The sequence below is a fragment of the Ictidomys tridecemlineatus genome, chromosome 13 (assembly GCF_052094955.1).
Source record: "Ictidomys tridecemlineatus isolate mIctTri1 chromosome 13, mIctTri1.hap1, whole genome shotgun sequence".
Classification (NCBI taxonomy): domain Eukaryota; kingdom Metazoa; phylum Chordata; class Mammalia; order Rodentia; family Sciuridae; genus Ictidomys; species Ictidomys tridecemlineatus.
In genome coordinates, this window is record NC_135489.1 from 4,626,103 (window position 1) to 4,653,748 (window position 27,646).

General features: G+C 44.2%; 1 long non-coding RNA gene across 1 annotated transcript; it reads right to left on the reverse strand.

Moving 5' to 3' along the window:
• Positions 1–10,519: 10,519 nt before the first annotated feature.
• LOC144370098 (uncharacterized) lies at positions 10,520–13,821 on the reverse strand. The gene is made up of 2 exons (XR_013430038.1): positions 11,506–13,821; positions 10,520–11,116 (listed from the first exon to the last, which is right to left on the reverse strand). It is a non-coding gene; the product is annotated as an uncharacterized LOC144370098 (long non-coding RNA).
• Positions 13,822–27,646: the final 13,825 nt, after the last annotated feature.

The window sequence follows — 27,646 nt, forward strand, 5'->3', positions numbered from 1 at the left end:
GGGAAGCACTAGCTGGAAGAGAAATCAAGGCTATTTACTGAGCCCTGAATTTCTTAGTAGATACTCCCTCCTTTCTTCCTGCTATTTGTTCTTTTGCCACTTGTTCTCTGTTTTAAAGATCAATTGTGTTGGGAAAAAATGAATGGGTTTAAAGTTTCAGTGAGTTTAGTTTGCAACTTCCTCACAGTTTTGGAATACATGGCTCAACCTTGTGTCCTTATGTGTCCTTGTGATAGGACTTTGGAAATAAAGTAGGAAGGTAATGAACTCAGTTCTTTAAGGGGACATGAGATGGTTTTTATTATACTGTTGGTACTTGAGGACAGGGATCATCTCTTTGCCCCTATTTTGTGACAGCTAGAAAATTTCATTCTTGGAATGGGTACTTAATCAATTTCTTTCAAATTACAGTCTTTTGGAAAAGTTCCCAGAGAAAGAATTTATACTTCTATCAGTTTCTAGTTTCCTGAGAACATTCATGTGTTGCATAATTATAAAACTTTTAGGATAAGATCCAAGTATACAATATCTTTTTTCTGCTTCTCTGTTAAATTTATAGAGAGGTCTTTATTTGATAGGATACTTCTTCCCCAAATCTCAGTGGATTATTTATCTGTCATGTAACAGGACAGTGTGGGTGGTCAGCAAACAGCCTTTCAAATGACCCTCAGGGTCCATCTCCCTTGTGGCTCCTCTAGTTCCAGGGTCTTCTGCTGAGTTTGCTGCAGTGGCTGCAGATAAGAAAGGACAGAGTGGACTATCATTTTGGTGGCACTTTACAGGTCAATCCTGGAAGGAGGAACCATTTTCCACATTCTCTGAGCAGAACTGCCACATGTCCTCACTTGTGTGCCAGAGAGGCTGGAAACTGAAGGAAATGGTTTTATCAGCTCATAAGCATATCTGCTGTGGTCCTTTCTTTCATCCACTGAACATGTACTTTGGTCTTCTGGCCACCATAGAACATGCCCACGCTTTCCTTAAGTACACAGCCCCAAATCCCAAGTAGTCACATAATAGAGCCAAAGCAAGAATCCTCGGAAGATATATGGGCCTCTCCCCCACATCATCAAACAGTGGGATGACATCACTGTGACCAAACTTATTCAAAGGAGGAAAACATGGGGAACTGGAAAAGCCTCTGCTCTCTAAGCACTGGAGATCTGGGATCCTCTGGGCAGGCCACTCAGCCTGTCCTGCACATGGGGAGGTTTCTTAATAAGGTCTCACTTTGCCCTTGGGGCAGAAATCTCTGTCTTCTATACTTGTCTCTTATCCCCCATGGCCATACTGAAGTGAGGATGGTAAAAATGTTTTCCCTGAGACTGCAGATTTCCTTGTCTGCTTCCTGCTCAGCTAAGTTTGGGGTCCCAACATTTATTTTAAGCATCAATAAGCTAGGAGAAAGAATTTTGAGTGTTTTCACTACTAAGAAATATAAATGTGTAAGGGGATAGACATATATAGCCGTGTTCAAATATTACACAAGTGCACATATTGAACATCACATTGTACCCTACAAATATGAAAAAGTAAAGAATAAATATCAATCAAGTTTCCTTAAAATACGGTGGATTCCTCATATATTTGCTTTTATTCTTAGCAGGTGGCTTTTCCAACCAAGATGGCCCCAGTCAATGGGCTCTTCTCTTTCAACCCTCCTGGAAAGCCAGCCAACCCTTGTCAGAACTTCTTTCTTTCTTGACTCCCTGCTAAAATCAGGCAACGATAGGCATCTCAGCAGTGCTCCCTCACCCATTCCTCCAGAGCAGGAGCTTAGTGAGAATGCACTTTGCCCCAGTCCTTGTGTGGCAGAGTCACACACTGTTGAGGGAAGGTTGTCAAGTGGCTGTCCATGCAGTGCTTCAGGAGAGGAGACTCCACTGCGGCTGTGCTATCGTAGGACCTCGGGGTCCCCTGCTGGGTCCTCTGTCCTTGGAAGGTTGGAGGAAGGATAAGGTGGGAGGTTTATATGAGTCAGGTATGAAACTGACTTGTGTTTGGCAAAGACAAATGTCCACATCTATCCCAAGGAAGTTCCCCAAGGAAGTTCAGGGAAAGTTATGCAGCACATTCCAGGTGCAAAGGAAATCGGGTTTGGTGAACACAGCAATCTTGGCCATGGTATCAACAAAGTGGTAATTGTCTAAACAGACTAATGTGAGAAGTTGGAGCTTATTTGTAGAGTCAAAATTCGGAATAAAATTCAGAATTACTTAGGTGGAGGCTAAAGAAAAAAGAGAGTGTAAATAGTCACTCGGGAAATCCCTCAGGGAGTTTCTCAAAACCAAGTAAGAACTGAAGAGGAAGCTTCCTGTGTCTCAAAGCTCATGTCCCACAAGAGACCCTCATGAGACTGAGGCAGGTGAGAAGTCTTCCAAGGAGGCAGGGTGGGCTGATTTCTTTCAAGGGTTGACGGCAAACCATACATTAATGCCACGTAGGTTTGTTCCTCCACTGCAGGGCTGTGGGTGACTCATCTTGGCTCATTATTCTTTAAAAATAACCCAGGAGAGGTGGGAACAACCCAAGGAAACTCACCTCCGGGTTGACGCCATCAGCTGGCATCCCTCTCCGGCAGGGTGTGGGTGGATCTGGGAGGCCAGGAGCTGCAGGCAGCCTCTGAAAGAGGACTGGCCGGGAGCCAGGAGGCCTTCTGCCCACTGAGTCACCCTCTCTGGAGACTCCATGATTCCCCCGTAATGCAGTTTGCCAAATCCTTTCATGAAATAATAATTTCTTAATTTTCCCAGAGATATAAGGTAGAAGTATCAGACTCTTCATGCTCCATTTTCTGACTACATAAACCACTTGTTCATTTAGTTTGGGCAGAAATATGAACAAATAAAGAAGAAGCCTTTATTCCACATTTGCCAATTTAAATTTATGTCTATATTTTTATTAGCGTATGTATGAATGCATACACACATGTATGATCACTTCTAGACTCATACATTGATTGATTAGAACGTCATATTTCTCTTCTTTTTTCTTTGCTTCTTTCTTTTAAATTTCTCAGACCTGCTCTAGGTTTAGGACAAAAAATTAGTGACAAAAACCATCTAAATTCTGGAAAGGTAATAATCCAATATGGTATGTGCAGTAAAAAACATATTATGACCATATATATAATTTAAAACCTTCTAGTAGCTTCACTAAAAACCTATAAATAAAAAGGTAAAATTAATTTTAATTGTATATTAAGCCTAATATATCAAAAATGACATAATTGAAATGTTCTCCTTTTTGGGTACTCTTCAAAATCTGTTGAAACCCCAGCTCCCATGAATGCTGAAACAAACTTCAGTCGTCCACAGCATGGCTGTTACTCATGCACGGTGAACTGCACAGGAATTATGCTGAATGGAAAAACCAGTCTCAAAACACACGTTCTCCATGATTGTGGCCACATGACATTCGTGAAATATGACTGTGGAGATGGAGAAGAAATCAGAAGTAGCCAGGAGTTAGTTAAGCACAGAGGGAGGGGGGATGCTTTTGAATAAGCAGGCTAAAATGGGGTGGGGGGCATCTTGGGGAAGGCAGAAGGAATAACTTTGTGGGAGCAGTTCTGCCAGACTCACAGGTGATAAGTTGTTCCTATGCAGAGGAGCATAGAGGAGCACAGAGGAGCACAGAGGAATGTGGAACAGCAGGGAAGAGCAGGGAGGAGCATGAAGGAGCACAAAGGAACTGGAGCAGCACAGAGGAGCAGAGAGGAGCACAGAGGCACATGGAGGAGTAGAGAGGAGAATGGAGGTGCACAGAGGAGCACAGAGGAGCACAGAGGGACTGGAGCAGCAGAGAGGAGCAGGAAGGAGCACGGAGGAGCAGAAAGGAGTATGAAGGAGCATGAAGGAGCAGAGAAGAGCAGAGAGGAGAATGGAGGTGCATGGAGGAGCGCAGAGGAGCATAGAGGGACTGGAGCAGCAGAAAGGAGCAGGAAGGAGCACGGAGGAGCAGAGAGGAGAATGGAGGAGCACGGAGGAGCACAGAGGGACTGGAGCAGCAGCGAGGAGCAGGGAGGAGTGTGGAGGAGCAGAAAGGAACCCAGAGGAGCAGAGAGGAGCACGGAGGAGCAGAGAGGAGAATGGAGGAGCATGAAGGAGCAGAGAAGAGCAGAGAGGAGAATGGAGGTGCATGGAGGAGCACAGAGGAGCACAGAGGGACTGGAGCAGCAGAGAGGGGCAGGGAGGAGCATGGAGGAGCAGAGAGGAACCCAGAGGAGCAGAGAGGAGCACGGAGGAGCAGAGAGGAGAATGGAGGAGCAGAGAGGAGAATGGAGGAGCACCGAGGGGCAGAGAGGAGAATGGAGGAGCACCGAGGGGCAGAGAGGAGAATGGAGGAGCATCGAGGGGCAGAGAGGAGAATGGAGGAGCACCGAGGGGCAGAGAGGAGAATGGAGGAGCATGGAGGAGCAGAGAGGAACACAGAGGAGCAGAGAGGAGCACGGAGGAGCAGAGAGAAGAATGGAGGAGCATGGAAGCACGTGGAGGAGCACCTGCTTAAGTGGTGACATCTGATTGAGGTCTGTGGATTGAACCCGTGTCAGCCTGTTGATGTGGTATCTGCTCTAGCTGCTGTGAGGTGGGGAGGGTGAGCAGGGCCTCCCTGCACATTTGTGTACAACCTCCTAGGAGTGTTTAAACAAAGTACAAAAGCAGCTTCTGATGTTGCCATTGTTTGATTGAAGGAAGATCCAGGAAAGCAGGGAAGGGTTTTCCTCCTGAGAGGCACCATAGAGCATCTCCCTAATAAGGTGCCACCATCCGGTTATCATTAAGATGTTTATTAAGGACCCACCATAAATGCCCCACGTGGACACAACACAGAGACCGTTTGGCTTACTTGGGTTCCTGACTGTCTGGCAATCCAACTCTGCACATCTCCTTTAGTCTGAATTTTCAAAATGTGCAAATAGCAGCTTTCTTTCTTTCTTTCTTTCTTTCTTTCTTTCTTTCTTTCTTTCTTTCTTTCTTTCTTTCTTTCTTTCTTTCTTTCTTTCTTTCTTTCTTTCTTTCTTTCTTTCTTTCTTTTCCTTCCTCCTTCCTTTTAGAAACACCAGCTTCCTCTGAAGCCCGAGGCTTTCGGCAGGACTCGGGTGACTCTTGTGCAGCAACACCAGACACTGAACAGGACTTGGCCTCTGCGTGGATGGACGCCCTCTTCCTGCTCTCTGTGAGGTCCAGGAGGAGTGATGAGGAAGTTCACTCTCCCTGCAGCTCCACGGGACACTCAGAGAACACACAGATCATGCAGTTGCTTAGGCTGCTTTCCTAAGGCTTTTCCCCCAGGCCCCTAGAGTACCCAGGGCCAAGGTGACAAACCACGATTCCGTCCCTCAGTCTGTGGCAGCCTTGGACACAGGCCCTATCCCTTCATCATGGGGACATTTTCTTGGCTAACTTTCTAGGACCCCCAAGGGCCTTCCGTCCCTCCCCTCTCACCTGGGGGTTCTCACCTCTTGTTCGTGAGGGTCCTGCCCCTCCCCAAAGGCAGCTATTCCCCATTTCTTCTCCAGCTGCCTTTGCTTCTGCTTGGCCTCCCCAGGTCCCGCGGCCTCAGATGCCATCCACCGCCCCCGACTCCTCCTGGCCATCTACCTCTCACCCTCCCTCCAAGCTTTAGGCTGCCAACGTAGCAGCTCAGAGGTGACATCGAGACCTCCAGGATTTGTTCTCCACCATTCCCTTCTCCACGACTTGCGACTTCCCCACCCTTTCTGTCTTAAGAAAGTAGCACCAACATTAACGCAGTGTTCACACCCCAAACCTTGAAGTTTCAATTTCTCTCATAGAATATGCTCAAGGACCAACAAGTCCTGTGAGAATTAGGTTCAGAACACACTCTACCTCAGACTCCTTCCCACAGGCAGACACCTTGGCTCAGGGCCTGAGCACCTCTCCGTGGAGCTCTAGGGATTCCGTGGTGTGGGCTGGATTCTGTCCCTTCCCCTGAGATTCACATTGAAGTCCTGACCTCCAGGACCTCAGGAGGTGGCTGCCTTTGAAGAGGTGAGTAGTTGGAATGAGGTCACGTGGGCCGTGATCCAACATGACTGGTGTCCTTCAACAAAGAGGAGCTTGGGACACAGACACACACAGACACACACACACACACACACGCACACGCACACGCACACGCACACACGGGGAAAACCTTGTGAAGACAATGGAAGGGTCAGTCAAGCCAAGACAGGCCTCAGAAACAACCAGTTCTGTCCACACCTTCATCTCAGACTTCAGCCTCCAAAACTGTCAACACGTGTGTGGTGCAAGCCTCCCAGTGTCTGCATGTTGTGGGCCCTTCAAACAGGTATAACCCATCACCAATAATCCACTGTGGTGAGAATTAAAAAGAAAAAAAAAGATGCTCTTTCTGGGATCCATGGACGCTGGTTTGCTCAGCCCTTAGACCAACTGTATGTATCTGCTTGCCGGTCAGCCAGACATCCATGGGCAGCGTGTCCATGGGCCGACCACACAGCCTGCTCTTCCTGTCTCCCTCTTCCCATTCATGCCCCTGCACATTAGTGAGAATAATCACTATGAAACCTAGGTCAGATCTTATCTTAAAACCTTAAACTAGCTTTTTATCACACTTGGAAAAAAATAAATCCAAAGTGTATTCCTTGGAAAGCAGAGTCCAGTGTGGACTCACCCTGGCACAGTCCGGAGCTTCACCTCCTGCAACTGGCACCTGCGCATGGCCCACAGGGTCCCCTCTCCCAGTGCTCTGGAGTGGCCACCTGCTCTGACCTCTGGTCTGGGCTCTATTCTCGCTCCACCCTCGGACACTTCTGCTTTCCTGTCTCTCTCTCTCTCTGATTTTTGTTTCCTTCCTCCTAGCTTTCACTATCATCCTGATGTATAACCATTCGACATTTTCCTGCTGTTTATTTCCCTTCCTGCCACCAGTTTTCAAACATGTGACCCATGAAAGATCTTGTCTGTCTTGTTTGCTGCAGGGCCCCTCAATCAACGTCACATGCCTGGATTTCCAAAGTCACATTAGACTTTGAGGTAGATGTTAAGTTTCGGGATATTTTGGAGAGAATGAAGGCTTATGTAATATAAGTTTGTTTATCTGGTTGGTGTCAGCACATTTTTTAGATTCTTCAGATTTTTGTAGAAAGGTAGACTGGCCTTTACTCCTACTTAAATTGGTTGTATCATTAGTTAATTGTAGCATTTGCTCACTGTTTGTTACGATCTAATGTATTAGTTGCTGTTAGGGTTTGGATCTGAAATGTCCCTCAAAACCTCTGTTTTGAAGGTTTTGTCCCCAGTGCAGCCATGTCTGGAGGTGGGCTTTCAGGAAGTGATTGGATCATGAGGCTCTGACCGCATCAACAGATTAATCCATGGGGTGGATTAATAATCTGAATGGGCGACTAGGAGGTTATTGAAATTGTAGGCAGGTGGGCATGGCTGGTGGAATGGCCATGGGGGAGCTTTGGGCACTCTACCTTGTCCCCAGCCTCTTTCTCTCTCTGCTTCTCTGCAGCCAGGAGCTGGGCATCTCACCTTAGCTATGTCTTCTGCCATCATGTTCTGCCTCACCCCAGCCCAAAGCCACGGAGCTCTCCAACCACAGGCTGGAACTCCAGAAACTGCAAATCAAAATGAATCAAAATAAATCTTTCCTCTGTTAATTTTTTTTTCAAATATTTGTCTCAGTGAACAAAAAGCTGACTAGCACAATTGCTCCAAGTGGCTACAAAGACATTCAAGATAGAGTCCCTGCTGTAAGGAGCTCGAGGTCAACCATGGAGACTGTCAGGTGGTGAGGAATCCTGATTAGCTGCTTTTCAGTGTTGGGAAGGAGGTGAAGACGGCTTTCAGCAACTAAGAACAGTACTTAATGGGATGATGGATGGGAGGAGGCAGGGCCCGGTAATAGCCAAGGATGCAGAAAACACCAAATCATGTTTACAAATCATGGCTGCTGACAGTTTGGCAAAGGCAGGCCACAGGCTAAGTGGCAGATTCAACATGAATTTCCTTAAATGATAGGATGTAACTTTGCAGAAAGCTAGATGTGGAAAGGTAAATAAGATCCTCCTTTATGCTTGTTTGTGTTTTTTCTTAAGAAGTCATCTCATCATCTCTTATTTATGGACCATCCTAGAGCTTTCTCATGGGCTGACTGTGGAAATGATTCTCCAGGATGAAGGGAGAAACTTCAGGAATTATAGCCTAGCTATAAAATTAGTGTTATGTAAGCCTCCATCCCCCTCCCTCTGCAACCGAGTTCTGAAATAGCAATGCAGAGGAGTGGGTGGTAAAACTGTCTAATAGTTAGCTGCTACAGGAGATTGATTTGCATTCATTTATATTTTACCAAATTATCTTGGGAGAGGAGTTTTAATTGACAGCATCGCTACCATAGGCCTAAATTTCAGTCGAGTTTAAAGGCCACTCTTTTATGCCAATCAGATCTGAAGCTCTAAGGGGCCAGACTGGGGTCCCCTGGGGTGGGGACGCACATGGATCCAAAGTGACCTGCCCTCTTGGCAGACCTCCACTGGCTGGGCTCACCTGGTCAGGATACCTCTCTTTTGTGTGGCTTTAGACTTTTAGTCATTTGCTTGTAAATATGTGTGGTCATGTAAAATAGGCCGACCTTGCTGCTGGTGTGTTCTTTTGTTGCCAAATACTTGCAAACTGTAGAGGGAACTTCCTTGAAAGCAGCCCTTTCAAGGAAGAAGAAAACAGGCAGAAAGGTTGCACTTACCCGTCAGAGACACAGAGCCTCAAAAATCAAAGTGCTGAAATGACTGGCAAGTGGCCTTTAAAAAGATCTTGTACCATTAAGAGAAGCCTCCTTGGCCCGGGCAGCCTCTTCAAGCCATAGCAGATGGAGGTCTAGGGTAGTGTGGAGGCCACTTGCCAATACCTGATTTCAGTGGGGTACAGTGGCCCACGTCCGTAATCCCAGGGGCTCCGGAGGCTGAGACAGAAGAATCGTGAGTTCAAAGCCAGCCTCAGCAAAAAGCTAGGCGCTAAGCAACTCAGTGAGATCCTGTCTCTAAATAAAATACAAAAAATAGAGCTGGGGATGTGGCTCAGTGGTTAAGTGGCCCGGAGTTCAATCCCTGGTACCGCCCCCCGCAAAAAAAGGGATGAATTTCAACCAAACAACTATCCCTATTCTATACATTGTGATAATCAACAATATCAGAAAGCTTTAGCCAAAGCAAATGATGAAAATAAAATATTAAAGAACTCAAGGCACAAAATTTGTGAATATCTTTATCTGTAAAAAGTAAAGTGATATTTCAAGTAAGCTTTGAAGAAATAAAATTATATAACAAAAATCTTGGCCTGTTTGAGCCATTTCTTTCCAAATGTTAAAGCTGGTTTCTTACAGATTAAAAGATATTTAATTCAAACTTTGCTTTGGTGTGAATCTTCCTTCTGTAACTTATTCTCTCTTTACAATATTAAAGTTCTAGCCACTAACAAAAATTTTTCCTTGTTTTCTGCTGATCTTCAGATAGATCATAGCAAAATTTGCTAGAGATAGTTGCATATTTTGCCTCCCATAAAAAAAAAAGAAAAAAAAATTCAAGCACCTATTTCTCAATACCTTGATTTCTCAATGGGCTTCCCTGTAAGGATGTTGCTGTCAATTGTCTTGGCTTTCCTTTGCACTGAACATGAGTTAGTAAAATTTCTAAAAGATGCTTATATTCATTTCATAAACCTGTTCTTTCTTCTAGGAGGTGATTCTTCACATTGAATTTATCAAGAGTTCCCTGTGCCAAGAACATAACACTTAAAACCCAGTAAGGGGAACTTTTAAAGGGTTAGGAAATGGATTTCTAAAGTGGACTCACTCAACACACATTTATGAGTGCATAATCCTTACAATTTCTTTAATTTTCAGAATAGCAATTTTAGATCCTGAGCAATTTTACTGTTGAAATTGCATTTGGCGTTCATGCTACTGCTTCAGGGACTTAACTTTTTTTTGAAACTAATTTTCCCGCTTTGTCCTCATCCTTAGTGACTGGAGTGTATGGGCCATTATGTGAAGAAAGGAGAAATATAAATGGAGAGTCAGAAGGCAGTGGATAGTGATTTGATCATGGGCTGCTTTTCCATTCTGACACCTGAATGGAACCGACAGAAGACACTGAAGGAGTGCTTTTATTCTGGGAAAGACTTAGAAGAGTAATTGTCCTTTACATGAAATCTTTTGTTACTTTTATCCTCCTGTTATTACCAGAAGGTATTTTTATGTGTGGTTATCAGAAGTGGTAAAGTATAGGACAATGAGAGGAAATTCATTTTATAATTATCCTTTGCTAAAGTAGCTATTTTGCTCAGTTGAGCTGGAAAAAAAAATGAGCCGATTTCATAAAGGCCTTGCACTCTTTGGAGCCTTAGAATTACTCTTCTATCGTAATTTTCCATTTGCAATTTTTTGAGAGTTTCTAACAGAAAGTTTAAGGCTGTATTTGTAGCCATCCGAAAATGGAAATGAAGCAAAAATAAGGAGCCCCCAAACATGCTCACTATACTCATTGAAACTTTAATGGTAATTAAGATTTCCAGTTTCCTCTCCAGGGGGTGTGATCCGACACTGCCAAAGGCTCAAGGTTGAGGTTCCCTGAGAGCACTCCTGGGACTCCCTGTGTTTGGTTTTAAAACATGGTTCCTGGTGTTCACCGAGTGCTACATCATTTCAGGCAGCTTCCACGTGAAGAAACCAAGTCCTCATTTCCATCCAGTGTTACCCTTGATGGTGGGGACCGAGCGCTGCAGTGGATGGAGGGATGCCGGGCATCTGTCTGTCCAGACCAAGGCATGACGGGAGGTGCAGGGCAGGCAGGGTGTTCATTATGGGAGGCTCCAGGCACACACCTGCTGTGGGGGCAGGGGCTTTCTTAAGAAGGGAAGGGGAGATGGGGAAGTGAAGGCAAGAAGGGAGTGGGGGGCGCGGTCGGCAGGGCCGGGCTGTGTCTGTCGGCTCCCGTTTGTACTGCGGTGTAGACTGTCGGTGGTGGCGGGAGGTGAAGAAGCTGATCTCAGACGGGGCCTCGTGCCACATGGAAGAGATCTGAGGCTGTGCTTCGTGCCCAAATCAGGATCCTCTGTCCACGTGGAGCCTTTCAAGATGGAAAGCAGGAAGGGGGTGAGAAACGGCAGAGAGGAGAAAAGGTGAGAAACGCAGCTGTCAGGGGACGAGGGAGAGAGAGACTGGGGAGTTGAGGTGGTAAACTGGCACGACTTTGGGACCAAAGGGAAGGCGCAAGGGAGTCCAGAGTCCTCCAGTTTTGACCTGGATTTTATTATAGGGCCATTAACGGAGCGGTAGAAGGTGGGAAGGGGCAGGTAGGGGACAGATACCCCGCGCAGCACCTGAGCTGAGCTGGCTCTGGGGATGCAGGTGGCTGCATCGTCTGAAGCCCCGGGAGGAGATTCAGGCAAGAAATCAAAATTCAGCAGTCACTTGGGTTCCGGCCAGCCTCTGTGACAAAAGCCGACCAAATCTTACTTTTATGTCATGATACTCTTCCAGTGTCTGACCGTCCACAGAAGCAATTACTTTGTCACCTAAACAGTATCACAGAAAACATGTACACGAAATTAAGGGTTAGAAAAATAAACACAAAGAGACCTACTTTTCTTCTCACTGAAATTCTAATTGGCTGCGGATACCCAATTTCCTCTTCAGGAGGAAATTTCCGACTACTGTCCCACAGGTTTTCTGGGGCAAGTAGTTATAACAGGCACAGCTGAAGCCCGTCCCTGTGACCAACAGAGTGGATGCGGGTCTGAACTCCCTCCCCCAAGGCGGCTCTTGGTTGGTGGTTACTGAGTGGAGCCCTGGGGCCCAGATGTGGCAGGCAGCTTTGCTCTCAGGCCACATGAGAAGGACAGCTGAGGTCAGTGACTGGGACCTGGATCACTGGGACACTTCTCACAGTACTGGCTTTTGTTCAGTGAGACGGGGCGACACCGCCATAGCAGCCTCTTGCCGCCCTCCTTGACGGCGTTCAGACCCCAGGGATTCTCCCTTGGGCCATGTTGCGCACACTTGCTCAGACGTTCTGCATGCAGCAGGGACTGGAGCAGGTTCCCATGTCTTCACCCTGCTTGCCCTTCCTGTAAGATGCCCCCCTCTGCCCCCACCACCATGAGATCAATGTCCCTACGAGGGCAAGAGACACCCGGCTGCTGCTCTCCACACTGAGGACACAGCAAGTCAGGGAGGCCCTCGCCAGAACCCAACCACCTGGGCCTGCTGCTGTCAGGTTGCAGCCTCTGAAGCTGTCAGGAAGGAGAGTCTGTTGCCCGAGCCACCCGGACTGTGGATGTTTTTAATGGCAGCACGAGCTGGCCCAAAGGTGGGGACCTAAGAGGCTGCAGAGCAGTTCCGAGTTCTAGTCTTGGGTCCTCTTTAAGGACAATATATCCAGTTTCAAAGAGAGCTTTCACGTACTTATGATCCTGTCCTCTGAGCAAAACACGCTTTCCAAGTTCCAATACCATCTTTATCGACTCCACAGGGGGCCTAACAATTGTAGCCGGTGGCTGCCACTACACATTTTTAAACCGGCTTCTTACAAAAGAGCCACATGACAAGAAGCCCTCTCAATTCTCAGTCCTATTTTTCTCCATGATGAAAACCCTCACAGGCAAAGAAATCCTTGACTACAAAAAAATAATGATACCTGTCTATGCCCTGCTGCACAGTAATGAGGCTGAATTCTCCTCTGTGGCCCATGAAAATCATTCTCCTGACTTTATGGTGTGATCTATCCACAGTGGAGAGAGACCCCTCTTAATTTCTCCTTTATTCAGACGGTAAATTAATGTCAGCCAGGTAGAAGTGGATTAGGCAGAAATAATAATGATTTGGATACGTGTTCATAAATAGTCTAGGTCAGCCTTTGGGACAGAGCTTTTTAAATCCGAGAGGATTAAAGTCAATGATTTTATTAATCCCCATCATACTTGGATTAAGAAAGTGTCATTTCTTTTGTTTTCACTTGGGCAGAGGGAAACACACAGGGACTCTGGGGCTTCCCTGTGGCCCCACAGACAGGCAGAGGCAGAGCCAGCCCCACGTCACTAACAGGCTGAGCCCTCGGTGCCGAGTCCTCCAGAGCTAAGAAGGGCCCACTCTGGGGTTCAAGCTCTGTTGTCCCTCTTGACATTTGTAACAAGGGGCCACACATTTTTATTTTGCACCAGGTCACACAAATTATTCAGCTGGTTTTAAACTTAAGCTTCAAGTGTTTGACATGCAACCTTTGGATCTCATACTCTGAAATTTTAAATTATGCCTTTTGACTAATGTTATTAAGAACCTGAGATACTGGGGGAAATGATAAAAGTTGTCCAACTGGCCAGGCAGACGCCAAAGGCAGCTACAGCTCAGGGCTTGCAGGAAGGTTGGTGAGCTTGTTGCTCAAGGTTCTTTAAAAGTGAAGGAAACAGCATGTGCCCCTCAAAGTTGCCCTTGCAGAGCCCCAGGGCTTTCTGAGCCTTGGCAGTGGTATCCTGAGAGGAGTTTATGCCCAACTTTAGGCACTTTGGAATTCATTTAAAATTTTGAACTAGAAACCAACTCTGCCATGTTTTTATTTCTATACTACAAGATGCTCTAAGTAAATGACTGTGCATTTAATTCTTTGAAAATTTAAGTGCATTTACATCCTAAAGCATGGGCATGAGTGCATGAACTATGCTAATCCAATGTGATTGTGAATCTGGAAGGAAGGCATTTTAGCTCTTTCTTTCTTAGAAAGAAAGAGCTCCTGGGGAGGCAATGGTATGTCTAACTTCATTCTTCACTTAGCTCTGATGTGGATCAAAGTCGCCAATTGCTTGCTTGATCCAACACTATGGTGTCAAGTTTTCTGATTTTATAATTTACTTTGATAGAGTTGAGATAAAAAGAAAAGGATCTACGTGGGGATGTACCTTCGGCTTAGCATTCAGTGACCCTGGCATTTCACCTATTTTAGGTCACTGTTTCAGATTCTCGTGTAAGAAAAAGCCTCCCTAGTCTCCTGATTGCAGGCAGAGGTGACTTTCAACTGAGATGGGGGCAGTGTTCATGCCCATGGGACTTTGGTAATGTCTGGAGGCATTTTTGATTCTCATAATTGGGAGATTCTAAGGGATATTATAGATCAAGGCCAGAGATGCGATGCCAAAGAATTATCTGGCCCCACAGAACTGGTGCCAAGGCCGAGGAGCCCTGCATCCTGGCCCAGGAGCCACCTGCAACTCTGAACCCTCTGTGCTGAGCAAGGTTCAGGGCCAGGCTGGCATGCAGCTGAGCTCCCTGAACACAGGCAAAGCAAAGGCCAGCTAGATTTTAAAGGTAAAGAACAAAATTGTTGCCTGCAAATGGACAGAGGTTTTTGAAACAAAATAGTTTCCTGCAAAAACAAACCTGTCACATTTAGTTTGAAGGATCAGGCATTTTATTTGGAGGCACAGTGTGTGCTCGAATTCTAGTGTTTCTGACACCTCTCAAAATTTCTTTTTGTGTCTCTTTTTTGTGTGTGATAATCATATATCCCAAGATCTACCTTTTCAGCAAATTCCATCCAATCATACGCATAAAGTATATGAAATTCTTTGTGTATCAACTATTCTCAAGGTTGTTTCCTCTCTCTCTCTCTTTTTTTTTTCCCTCTGAGTCAGGGTCTCACTCTGTTGTCTAGGAAGATCTTGAAGCCCTGGGCCCAAGTGATGCTGCCACCGCAGCCTCCCAGGTGGGATACAGCACATACCAGCATGCCTGGCTCTGTTAACACTGTTTAGGAAAATGTGTTGACAGGCATTGGGGAAGTAGCTATCAAGACCGTATAGAGCAAGATTGACATTTTCAGATTGGATTTGTGTACATAACAATGGAATCCAACAAGCCTTTGGATCATGAGGCAATTTCATCAGGATGGCCTGATGAGGAGTATAAATATGAGTTATGGACCCTACCCTCAAGAAGACGAGGGGTGGCTTCAGAAGAGGAAGAGATAAACTCAGAGGGAGAAACATCTTCACATTCTGCATAATGGCAACTTTGTGAGGTTAGGCCCTTGTACACTTCAGTAGTGGTTCAACAGAGAAATGTTAGTAGTGAAGTCCAACCCCTGGGCGCTAGATGCCGTGGGTAGAGGAGGGAGCTGGCCTGGGATTTGTGAACTGGTGGTCTTGAGCACACACTCACGGTATGTGCACAGGACAGTGAAGCCTACCTGCAGGACGGAGTTGTGCTCTGGAAGATCACACAGCGGGTGGTGTGGACATCGGCCCAGAGAAACAGCAGAGGGAAGCTCTTGGTGATGCTGGAGGCACCAGGGAGGGCTTCTGCGTACCGGAAGGCCTCGCTAGCAGTCACTGTCCTTGGAATTTAATTCCGGATCAAGGGAGGTGGCTGGTTGTAGGTAACAGGCAGATGTGGAGAAATTGGCAGGTGGCTCGTCCTAGAGGTCCTAAGCCCTCCCTAGTGGCCAGACTTTGTCCTGTAAGACAGGTTCTCCTGTCTACTTGCTAGAACCTGCTACTTAAATATTGAATAATTCTACTCTTTCCGACTTGACATCGGCAGCTCACATACACTATCTGTAATCTAAATTTAAAAACCAATATGATCTTTTACTATAAGGTGAAGAAAATGTAGAAGTTAATTTCGTATGAAATTATGTTCTATTTCACTATGGCAATATTTGGGTATAACCAAAGAGACATGCTGAAACAAGAAGCGTAAACTCAATTAAGCACAGAACAATGTTCATGTGACAGCTTCCTGGGCAGGCCCACAGAGGTGACTTAAATGCCATGAAAACATTGCAGTGATGAGTGTTTCTAAGGTGATAGAGCATTGCTACTTTTTAGGATAAAATAAAGTGCAAAAACAGGTAGAGGCATACCTGGAGACACTTGTGGACATCAGAGAGGCACAGTTTTGATGGGCAGAGCATGTGGGGTGGCCGCCCACGGCAGAACAGCTGGTGGTCCTGGCTCATTGCTGACTGCCATGCCTTAGCCACTACAGCTGTGACAGCCCCCGAACTATACATGCATTTCCAAGGAGGCTGTCACTACCTTCACTGAGAATCCTCCCTTTGGACAGTATAGTGAGGCCTACCTGCATTGCTCGCATGCGGATAGCAGTGCTAGAAGGCGTCTGACTTGAGTCGAGGAACGTGAGGCAGGAGGCAAGATCCACCACAGGGATCCCTCTGAGCTGTCAAGGAACGTGGAACAAGGACAGGCAGCAGGGAGGAGGGAAAGCGCTTGGAGACCTCTGATGAGGCCAAGTGTGGGAAGGCCTGAGCAGATGGAAGGGAGCAGAGAGCCCTCCAGAGAGTCCCAGGCCCCTGATCCTCACGGTGGACGGCTGCTGGTCTGGGAAATGGAGAACCAAACAGGGGGGATACTGTATCTGGGTGTTCGTCTGTGTATTTACACACGTAGGTATTTATTACCTGTGGGCATATCTAGCATCTATGCTGATTTCTGACTCTAGAATTCAGTGGAAGGTCAGAACTGGAGATAAAGATTGAAGTCAGCAGCAGACGGCCGATAGCCGACTAGCAGACTGTGTTCCAGGAAGAGCATGTGGCATTAGATAAGCTGAAGATCTGGAGGGACACTCTGGGGAAGAAGGTCCTTACTGGGAGGGAGAAGCAGGAAGGGACCATAGTGAAGGCTGCAGAGGAGAAGGGTTAGCAAATGAAAGGGCGTGTTCACGAAGGCAGCAGGTCAGGTCAGAGGAGGTTCCTGACGTGCACACACACCTGGTGTCGGGCAGCTAGACAAACACAATGCCCTTCACAGAGAACTGATCCAGGCACAAGCAGGCGAGGGGGTTTCCCAGGCAGAACAATGGAGCTATCAGAGCATTCATGCATCTATTGTCTGTGTCCTGTGTATCCATAAACGTGTCATAAGATGTAGGTGTTTATATAAATGCTTGTACACAGAAAAGTATATTTACAATCTTCTTTGGTTTACCTTCACATCCACCACGGCATGGTTATGTTGTGCTGATTAATATTTAGGAGTCTGACGGCAAAAGTTGTTTGTATCTTGCCTGGGGCCGTTTTATAGATTCTAATCTTTACAAGACAGCCATTTGTCTTCAATACTTACTTGCTCTCTCCAGACATAAAATCGCACTGAGCTAAATGCAAGTCATTCCACTCACTTGAACAACCAGGCAAAGCAACAAGAGTTCATGTTTCTCCTTCATCTGCATCTTACCAAAACTGACTTTCCTAAGTTGCACATTTTTTTTTTTTAATGTGGTGCTGGGGGATTGAACCCAGGACCTTGTGCATGCAAGGCAAGCACTCTACCAACTGAGCCAAATGCCCAGCCCCTAAACTATGCATTTTGATACTTGGGAAAACAAGTGCCTAGTTTCAAGGGCCCCCTGTGAGTCTCAAGGAATCCGCTCATTCACCCTCCTGCAGCTGCAGCTGTGGCCATGCCCAGTGCCACCGGCTGGACCTGCAGGAGGAGAGGTGCATGCTGGGAAGACGAAGTCTCCACAGTGCCCTCAAGTCCAGTATGGCCAGTTCTCTTTACTGAGCTCCTGCAGTGCTTCATTGAACCTCACACAACCTTGCATTCTGAATGTTGTGAATAGAAGATGAGAGACAAGACGTCCACATCCAGACCACATGCATGATGGTCTTTATGCTATGGAGAAACATCATTAGCAGAAACCAATTTGGAAGTTTAGTGACAAATCTCATTAGCACCAAGACCCTCCATCTCTGTAGATTAATTCCTCACAATGAGTTTTAGCTAAAATGGACCTTCACTTTTTTTCCTGCAGTGAAATATATTCTCCTTGTCAAACTCAATCGTTTGGAAAATTTTGAAGACCGTGATATTCCTCGTGCCTGTGACACTTGAAGAGGCCACTTTTTATAGGCCATTTTGGTACAGTGACTCAGAAAACTACTGGGTCATGCTAGGGCTGATAGCTGACTAGCAGACTGTGTTCCGGGAAGAGCCTTTTTTATCTTCTTCACTCATTCCTCAGTTTTAAAGTAAAAATTAGCAATTACAAAAGAATACCTGCTTTTGATAATATAGGTAATATTCAAATCTAGTAACATGTTTTCTGAATGGTTACATTTATATTAAAATTTGTACTTACCAAAGGTATTACGACTCAGATATCAAACTGTATTTCACAGGAATAAAGTTTAACCACGTGATCCAAGTGGTTACTTAGAACAACAGAACTAGAGGGATTTAAATCCAGTTTATTAGTCTTCATCAATGTTCCAGAACAAGGCGTCCCAAGGTGCCATGAGACCTAAGAGACAGACAGACAGATGCCGGATTCCACAGAGTGCAGTCCATAGGGGGACTCAGCCTGGTGACAGCAAGACCCAGAGGAAACCATCGTGGAGTTAGGAGGAGCCTCTCCTGCCCCTGGGTCTGATGGAGGTCACTACCCGCCCCGGGGTGCAGCTGGTAACTCCTCCCGTGTCCTAACCTGCCTTGTAACTAAGAGCAGAAATCCCAGGTTAGGAAAAAGTTGTTGTGAAGCAACTTGTCGTTGAACATCATATTGTGTAATTGCTGTGGGCTGAGGGCTTGTGTCCCCTCCAGTTGCACACATTGAAACCCTGCCCCCCAGGGTGGTGACATTTGGAGGTGGCACACTTGGGGAGTGACTAGGGTTAGACGAGGTTGTGAAAGTAAGGCTCTGCTCTGACAGGAGGAGGCACCAGGGAGCTCTCTCTCTCTCTCTCTCTCTCTCTCCCTCTCCTCGAGTGTGCAGTGAGAAGAGCCCTGTGTACACCCCTAGGGTGGTGGTCATCTACCCGCCAAGAGAGAGCCACGGCCTCCGAAGCAGCCCTGCCTCGCTGGTCCCTTGAGCTGGACCTCCTGCCTCGAGAATCACGAGGAGGGAATTCTGCTGTTCAAGCTGCCTAGTGTGGTGTTTGTGGTGGTGGCTAAAATGATGTCCCATGAGTCCTTTCAAATATTGTAATGTCCAAATCTTCCTAGGTTTAAAGTAATTTTCTAGAACTTAGACAAAAACCTTTAACAGAGTTTTTTTTTTAACTTTTTAAAAAATTTGTTCTAATTAGTTATACATGAAGTATTATGCATTTTGACACATCATACATAAATGGAGTGTAACTTCTCATTCTTCTGTTACACATGATGGATAATCATACGGGTCATGTAATCATATATGTACACAGAGTAATAACATCTGATTCATTTTACTGTATTTTCCACCCTCTTACCCCTCCCCTCCCTTCACTCTCCTCTACCTAACTCAAAATACCTCTACTTTTCCCTCGCCTTCCCCTCGCATTGTGAGTTAGCATCTGCATATCAGAAAAAACATGTGGCCTTTGGTTTTTAGGATTGGCTTACTTCACTTAGCATGATATTCTCCAACTCCATCCATTTACCTGCAAATGCAATGATTTTATTTTCTTTTATTGCTGAGTAATATTCCATTGTGTATATATGCCACATTTTCTTTATCCATTCATCTACTGAAGGGTCTCTAGGTTTGTTCCACAAAGAAGTTGGTTCCAAGAAAAATTTTACTTCTTGCATTTTAGGAATCTTGCTAAGGAAGTCAGTTCCTAAGCTGCTACAGTGAAGATTTGGGCCTACTTTGTTTTCTATTAGGTTCAGGGCTTATGTTATAGTGCCTAAGTCTTTGATCCAGTTTGAGTTGAATTTTGTGCAGGATGAGAGACAGGACTTTAATTTTATTTTATTACATACAGATTTCCAGTTGTCCTAGCACCATTTGTTGAAGAGGTTATCTTTTCTCCAGTAATGCTTTTTGTACTTTGTCTAGTATGAGACAACTCTGTATTTATGTGGATTTGTCTCTGTGTTCTCTGTTCTGTACCATTGGTCTATGTGTTTGCTTTGGTGCCAATACCATCCCATTTTTCTTACTATGGCTCTGAAGTTTAAAGTCTGGTACTGTGATGCCTCCTGCTTCATTTTTCTTATTAAGGATTTCTTTTGCTATCTGTGTCTTTTATTTTCTTATTTCATATTTTATGACTGCTTTTCTGTTTCTATTAATAATATCTTTGGGATTTTAATAGGAATCACATTAAATCTGTATAATGCTTTTGGTAGTATGGCCATTTTGACAATATCCATCAACAAGTGAATATACCTTCTTCTCAGCAGCACATATCTTATGCCACAAAGCAACTCTTAGGAAATACAAAAAAACTAGAGATACTACCCTGCATTCTATTAGGTCATAATGAAATGGAATTAGAAGTCAACAATAATATATATATATATATATATAAAAGCTACTCCAATACCTGGAGACTAAATGATATGCTAATGAATGATAAATGGATAGCAGAAGAAATCAGGGATGAAATAAAAAAATAATTAGAGGCAAATAAGAACACTGATACAACATATAAAAATCTCTGGGACACTATGAAGGCAGTACTAGGAAGAAAATTCAATTCATTGAGCTCATTCTTTAAAAGAATGAAAAGTGAACGAATAAATGATATAACATTACATCTCAAAGTCCTAGAAAAAGGAGAACAAATCAACATCCAAAGCAGGAGAAGATAGTAAATATGAAATCAGAGCTAAAATCAATTAAACTGTAATAAAAGAAATAATTCAAAAAATTGGCAATACAAAAAGTTGTTTTTGAAAAAATAAATAAAATTGATAAACCCTTAGCCATGTTAATGAAGAGAAAGAGAGAGAAAACTCAAATTACTAAAATTCATGATGCAAAAGGAAATATCACAATGGACATTACTGAAATACAGAAGATAATTAGAAACCACTTTGAAAATTTATACTCCAATAAATTAGAACATCTTGAAGATATTGACAAATTTCTAGAGACATATGACTTCCCCAAACTGAATCAGGAGGACATACCCAATTTAAACACATCAATTTCAAGAAATGAAATAGAAGATACCATCAAAAGCCTACCAACAAAGAAAAGTCTAGGACCAGACGGATTCTCAGCTGACTTCTACAAGACCTTTAAAGAAGAAGTAACACCAGAGTTCCTCAAATTATTCCCTGAAATAGAAAAGGAGAAACCCTTACAATCTCATCCTGTGAGGCTAGTATCACCCTGATACCAAAACCAGACAAAGACACATCAAGGAAAGAAAACTTCAGACCAATATCCCTGATGAACATAGATGCAAAAATTCTCAATAAAATTCTGGCAAATTGCATATAAAAGCATATTAAAAAGATAGTGCACCAGGATCAAGTGGGGTTCATCCCAGGGATGCAATGTTGGTTCAACATACAGAAATCAATAAATGTCATTCATCACGTCAATAGACTTAAAGACCACAATCTTATGATCATCTCAATTGATGCAGAAAATGCAGTTGACAAAATACATGCCCCCTTCATGTTCAAAACACTAGAAAAACTAGGGATAGTAGGAATATACCTCAATATTGTAAAAGCTATGTATGCTCAGCCCAAGGTCAACATCATTCTAAATGAAGGAAAACTGAAAACGTTCCCTTTGAAAACAGGAACAAGACAAGGATAGTCTCTTTCACCACTTCTATTCAATGTAGTCCTTGAAACAGAACAAATAGAAGAAGGAAATTAAAGGGATATGAATAGGAAAAGAGCTCAGACAACCACTGTTTGCTGATGACATGATTCTACATTTAGAAGACCCAATAAATTCCACCTTCTAGAATTAAAAAACGAATTCATCAAAGTAGCAGGATATAAAATCAACACCCATACATCAAACTCATCCTTAGACATCAGTGATGAATCCGTTGAAAGAGAAATTAGGAAAACTACCCATTCACAATAGCCTCAGAAAATACAATACTTGAGAATCAATCTAACAGAAGAGGTGAGAGACCTCGACAACGAAAACGAGAGAGCTCTAAAGAAAGAAACTAAGGAAGAACTTTGAAGACGGAAAGATCTTCCATGCTCTTAATAGAGCTTTTTCTTTCTCTTTCTCTTTATTCGATGAGAAATCACTACTGGGCCTGACTATAGGGGTGGGAACGGTCCACGGTAAGATAATGGATGCTATCCAGAGGGTGTTTACAATAGGATCGACTGCCTGAGACACTGGATCTAACCTTGTATCACTGACACGTGGAGAACACTGGGTACAGTGGGGAAGTTGAAACTCCAACCAGCCACAGGTTTCAGCTCCCTCCTCCTGGTTTGGAGGGAAAGCAAACAAGCAAAGAGTCAAACTGATGAGTCTGCGCTGAGGAGTTCCCCTCCGTGTGCCTGGGTGTGGTGCAGAGCACGGCAGTCGGGAGAGGTCTGACTGCAAGTCACGGCCCCCCAGGAAGCCAAACAGTTGCAGACCCCATCATGGAAACTGGCAGCCTCTCCTCACTCTGAAGGCCTACTGGACCTCAGGAATCTTCAGAATCTGTGCCCTGCACAGTAGGAGATTTCTCTCTGCAGTTGGGCTGATTCCTCTTGGCTTCAAGTGTTTCTGCTGCTCTAATTAAATTGAAACTGACAAGTTTGAGACCATGATGTACAGCAGCTGTTCAGCCAGAAATACAAAGAAAGATAAAGGGCACCCACCCGGAAGGGTTACATTAAATGAATCTCTATGTTAGAGGAACAGTATTGACTATATTTCTGTTTTACCAGAAGTAGAAATGATCAGCAGCTCTAGGAATCACGTTTGACATTTCTGCTTATTAGGATTTTGCAGAGGAATTAATAGACGGGATTAGCAGGCAGGCATTTTCTACCGACGTCATCCTCCACTCGATGAACGTGCACCTGGCATCAGCGGGGCCAGGCATGATGCCCAGACAAACCCAGGTCTCCAGGGCTGGCGGTTCCTTATCAGGAACTTTGCATATTACCGAGCTTCGTGTTCATATCGTACTGAGAGCATATTATAAATAACATCATATGGAGAAAAATAAGCCTGTTCAACTAATGGACATCTGGGCACAGGGACATGGGATGATTGACTTACCCATTTCACAGGCCCAGAGAGAGAATATGGTCTCTATAAGGCCAGGACAGGAGCTCTGATGTCAGTGGGGTTCAGTCTTCTGACCTCCACGACTTACAACAAGCAGAACCAGCGGCAAATCACACAACCATTCCGGCATCAAGTGCACTTGAGGGGCCAAGCCACTGAGAAGACTAAGTGAGGTCTTATATAGCCTGGGCGAGCAGCGTGGGGCAATGGCAGGCTTCTGATTTTAATTAGCATCCTGATTGTCCCCGAGAACCAATAGGAGGTTTGACTGACACCTGGAAGTCACTTCTTTGAGTTGGTTAATTTGAAGCACGTGCATGGTTCCAGTCGTTTGAATTTAGAGCTATTGTGAGTTTGACTAGATAAAAAAATAACATGATTTCAGCTCTAAAGGCAAATCAAGGAATGTAAAAAGTGCCCTCAGCCAGGCTGGGTTTCCAGCCCCAGCCCCAGCCCCAGCCTCAGCATTGACTCTGGTGACGGTGAGGGTCAGGCTGGAGGGAAGCCAGGTGTGCACGATGCTTGGTATTAACAACAATTTTAAGTTCTGATATGATTTTTTCAGAATGGCTGTGTGAAAGCGTCGGCGTTGATGTGTGCCCGTTTTGCGTCCTAAATTAGGTTTCCAAGTCATTCCCCAGCTGAAATTCTGTGTTGACTTGAAATACCTCAAAGTTTCTACCTAACTAGTGGTGGAAAACAATCCCAAAGGAAACACTACAGTTCAGCAGGAAAGAATTGGCCCAGTCCTCTATCTTCCTCCTTTTAGTGTGTTGTCTGTGAATAAAAACACAAAGCAAAAGCAAAACTCCTAACAATCTAAAAAACCGTCAACACAAATCCTTGTTGGCAATGCTTCCTTAAAACAGGCATATTTTTCTGTGTCTAAATTAGTACTTTAATCTCTGTGATGCCCTTATTCTCTGAATTTGTCTATTAAAATCTCTTCCTTTCTTTCTTCTAGATACATCCCAAATTCTATTGCTGTGTGCCTCAAGAGAAAGTTCTTAAATTAAGGACCCAGAGCAAATCTTGTAAACCAATCTATCCCGGACTGAATTGCTCTGAACACTAGTGAGTCTACTTGGAAAAACAAAGATAGATTTTGTTGTCAAGTGAGTTTTGGAAACACTGGGCTTCATTTCTTCCATGTAGAGGACTCCTGGTACTTGTCCTTGTATTTAAACCTCTGTTTGTCATAATGGTTTTCTGAAACGTCTGACCTCAGAGCCCAGATAGACCACCACCTACTTTTCCTTTTATTATGCATCTCTTAGCTCCACTTCCTACCCACAGTAGTTGTGAAGGCATTTTTTCAGGGCACAGGAAGGTCGGTACTAGTAAGTGAGGGAGTGACCTGGCAAGACTGTTTACAGTGGGATGGGTGGGGGCTGTCCTCCTGAGCTTGGGTGGTTGAGGGTTCACCGCATGGTTCAGCGAATAGACACTAAGGACACGTACTGGATCAGGGCTGTGGTCACAGAGAGAAGCAAATGGAATACAATGCTGCAGGGATGGGCTAGTCTCTGATGGACAACAGATCGATCCTATGATAGAATTCAAATGGCTCTATACCCAAAAGATAGAGCCACTTGCATCAAATTAACTGTTTTAAAGTAGCTCTTAGTTCTTCAGTCTCTCATTTTATCTTGGGGACAACCATGACTTTAGCTAAAATCAACAGGCTGCCATATGCTAGGCACTGTGCTCTACTGGTTTGGAAAGTGGTGTGGGGAGAGGAGTGCTATTTCTTCAGGAAGGGAGCAGGAGGCTGACTCAGGAGCATTTGGGGAATTTCTGTTTTGGCACGCTGAATTTCAGGCATCAAAGAGATACATAAATGAAGATGTTCCAGGATAATTGGAAACGCAGGCAGAGTTTAGAAGATACCTCTAATTTGGGAAAACAGGTTTGAAAATTTTTGCACCAAAATAATACAGTAGATTATTAACCCTGACCATTGTGCGTGAGTCTTGGGGGGGAGGTGCGAATTTCCCCTTTAATTTTTGAAAAGAAAAATTTCGTGATTAATCATGTAAATTTGTCATTTGAAATTTACATAATTTTTAGAACCTTTGAATTAATTACACTTGTGCCACAGAAGTTCTTCCTTTTTAAAAAATAGCCATTTTTACCCTTGTTATTTCTCCCACCCAGCTTTTTTCAGGCTGTCAGAAGCACAAGCTGCGGCGGTGACGATAGGAAGATGACGGGTGACATGCCAGCCCTAATTAGAGACTTGATTGCTCCGTCATAAAAGGCCCGTGTGTGATCTGGATGGTTCTGGGTTGTCACAGAGGATGAATCGAATGTGTCCACACCTTCATTTCAAAATGTGAGCGTGCATTATTTATATTGTATTTCATGGCTATAATTAAATATGTGTCTGAGGAAATGATGTCCCCAAAGACAGTCGATTTTATGTTCAATCTGTATGTGCATTTGTAAAACTAATTTGTCCTCATTAAAAATTTTTAAGGATTTATTTGAGCTAAACTCAGGAGGCCTCTCTGGGTATAAAACTCACAAGATAGAAAACAAAAGTCTAATTTCAGTTTTCACCAGTAAACGTCAGTGCCTGAAGCACTGAGCTAGCTATTATTGTAGTGAATCCAGTCGGGCTATAAAAATAAAGAGAAGACATTTTCCTCGTCAGACAGTGCTTTTTAACCTGTCTGGAAGACTTGGGGATAAAACCAGCGAACACAGGGCCATCTGAGCTTCTAGTACTTAGGAAAAGAACTTCAGTGAAACCTAAAGCCTAGATAATTGGTGGATCCATTTTTCTTCTTAACCTATAGAAAACTGGAGGCTATTTAGCTTACTTTTTAAAAATATTACCTGCCATTTCTTCCTGTTTTCATTTTCAATATTTACTAGATATATGGAGCGCCGGTAGTACAATGTCAGAGATCTCCTCTCAAGTGGTATACATTAAGTATGTTCCTTGTCAGTGCCAGCATAGATTGGTTGACTTTCAATCAGACCCACAATTGAGAGGAAATATTAAAAATAATCTGCCTATATCAAGTTTTCTATGAGTCTCTTCATTGTCATTGTCGGTAGCTGCATTATTAAAATATTTACCCAAAGTTCATGTTAGCATTTTTGTCTATTCCTAGGATGAACCCACAGGTTCTCCTACTTATGCTATAATCAATGGTTCGATGTGATATGTTCGCAGATGTGTTAGAGTGAATTTAATACTGAAGTCATAATGTCGTTGATATCTGTCAGTGAATATGCAAAGAATGTTCGTATCTGAAGTGAATGAGTGGCTTCTGAGGGATATGAGAATCTCGTTCCTGTGTTTGTGGATTTTGTTGCTCTTCAAGGAGGAAGTTGGTAAGACCAGCTGGCCTGGCTGTTTAGCCAGCTTCAGAGGCCAGTACCCTCACAAGGCCAGGCAATGATTCCTCTCTTTGTTTGGTATTTTCAGAGACCATTAAATTACTTTGTCCACATTGGGAAGCAAAGAACCCTATTCGAGGGGTTCCCAATCCTCAAGAGCTCATTTCTCACTGGTGTTACCCCATGCTCCTAGGTGGCCCACTTCAGCAGACCCAGCTGCAGTAAGGGAATGGCCAAGAGTCTGGAGCTGAGGGCAGGCAGGGTCACCAAGGAGCAAGTGGGTGTCATGAGGCTGCCGTATTCTATCCTAGGGTGATATTGACTCAATTTAAGTTTAAACTTAGGGAAGGGTAAATAATCAGAATTAGGCAGAGGATTTCAGGTTGAACGACCAGTTGCTGAAGGAGGCTGAAGTGGTCACCTCATAGATATCCACTTGCAAACAGGCAGCCACCAGACCAGGATTCAGCTGCCCATGGAGTGCCAGTATACAGACAGGGCCAGAAGGTCAATGGTAGGACATGGGAACACTACTGGACAGGAACAAAGGCATTCACATCACCTATACAGGAGACCAAAGGAGGAGATTCTGGGCAGAGAAGACCAGAAACCAAGTCAGTGAGACAGTTCAGGAGGACATTAATGTCAGACCCAGAGAGAGGCCTCCTGAAAGAGAAGTGCGTTGAATTGCAGAATGCCTACAGCTCCTGCCAGTTCCCTGGGGTGAGATGAAGTCGAAAGCAAGACCACAGGGAGGTCAAGGGGCCGGGGACAGCAGCTAAGGTAGAACCTTTCATGAAAATTGTTTGCACAATTTATTGGCTCTCGGCATATCTTAGATACAAAATAATTGAAGATCATCAATAATTCTAGGCAAGTGGAGATTCTGGAACTTCCCAGGAGGGCCATGATTGAGAACTGCTGGTCTTCTGTCATGTCCTCAGGATTTGCTTGGGTACACAGAAGCTCTCTGCATTTTCCTACTTTATCTACTTATAGGTACCAATTTATTGCTCTTTATTTGATGTTTTCAGAGAGCATTAAAGAACCTCTGTTCATAAAATAACACGAATAGCCACCTTTGAATGGACATGGGTACTTTCATGTTCTCAGAAGAAATACTAAGATAGCTATAAATTAGAAAGATATAAAATGAAATTATTATTAGATAAATTTAATCACTGGCTTCTAAAATGTAAATATAGAAAAAAATTTAAAAAATTTAGGCTTCATGGTAATCTTTAATTTTATTATTCTTCAAATTTACTGCAAGACTAAAAAGTAAAAATATTATGACCCATACAGGCAT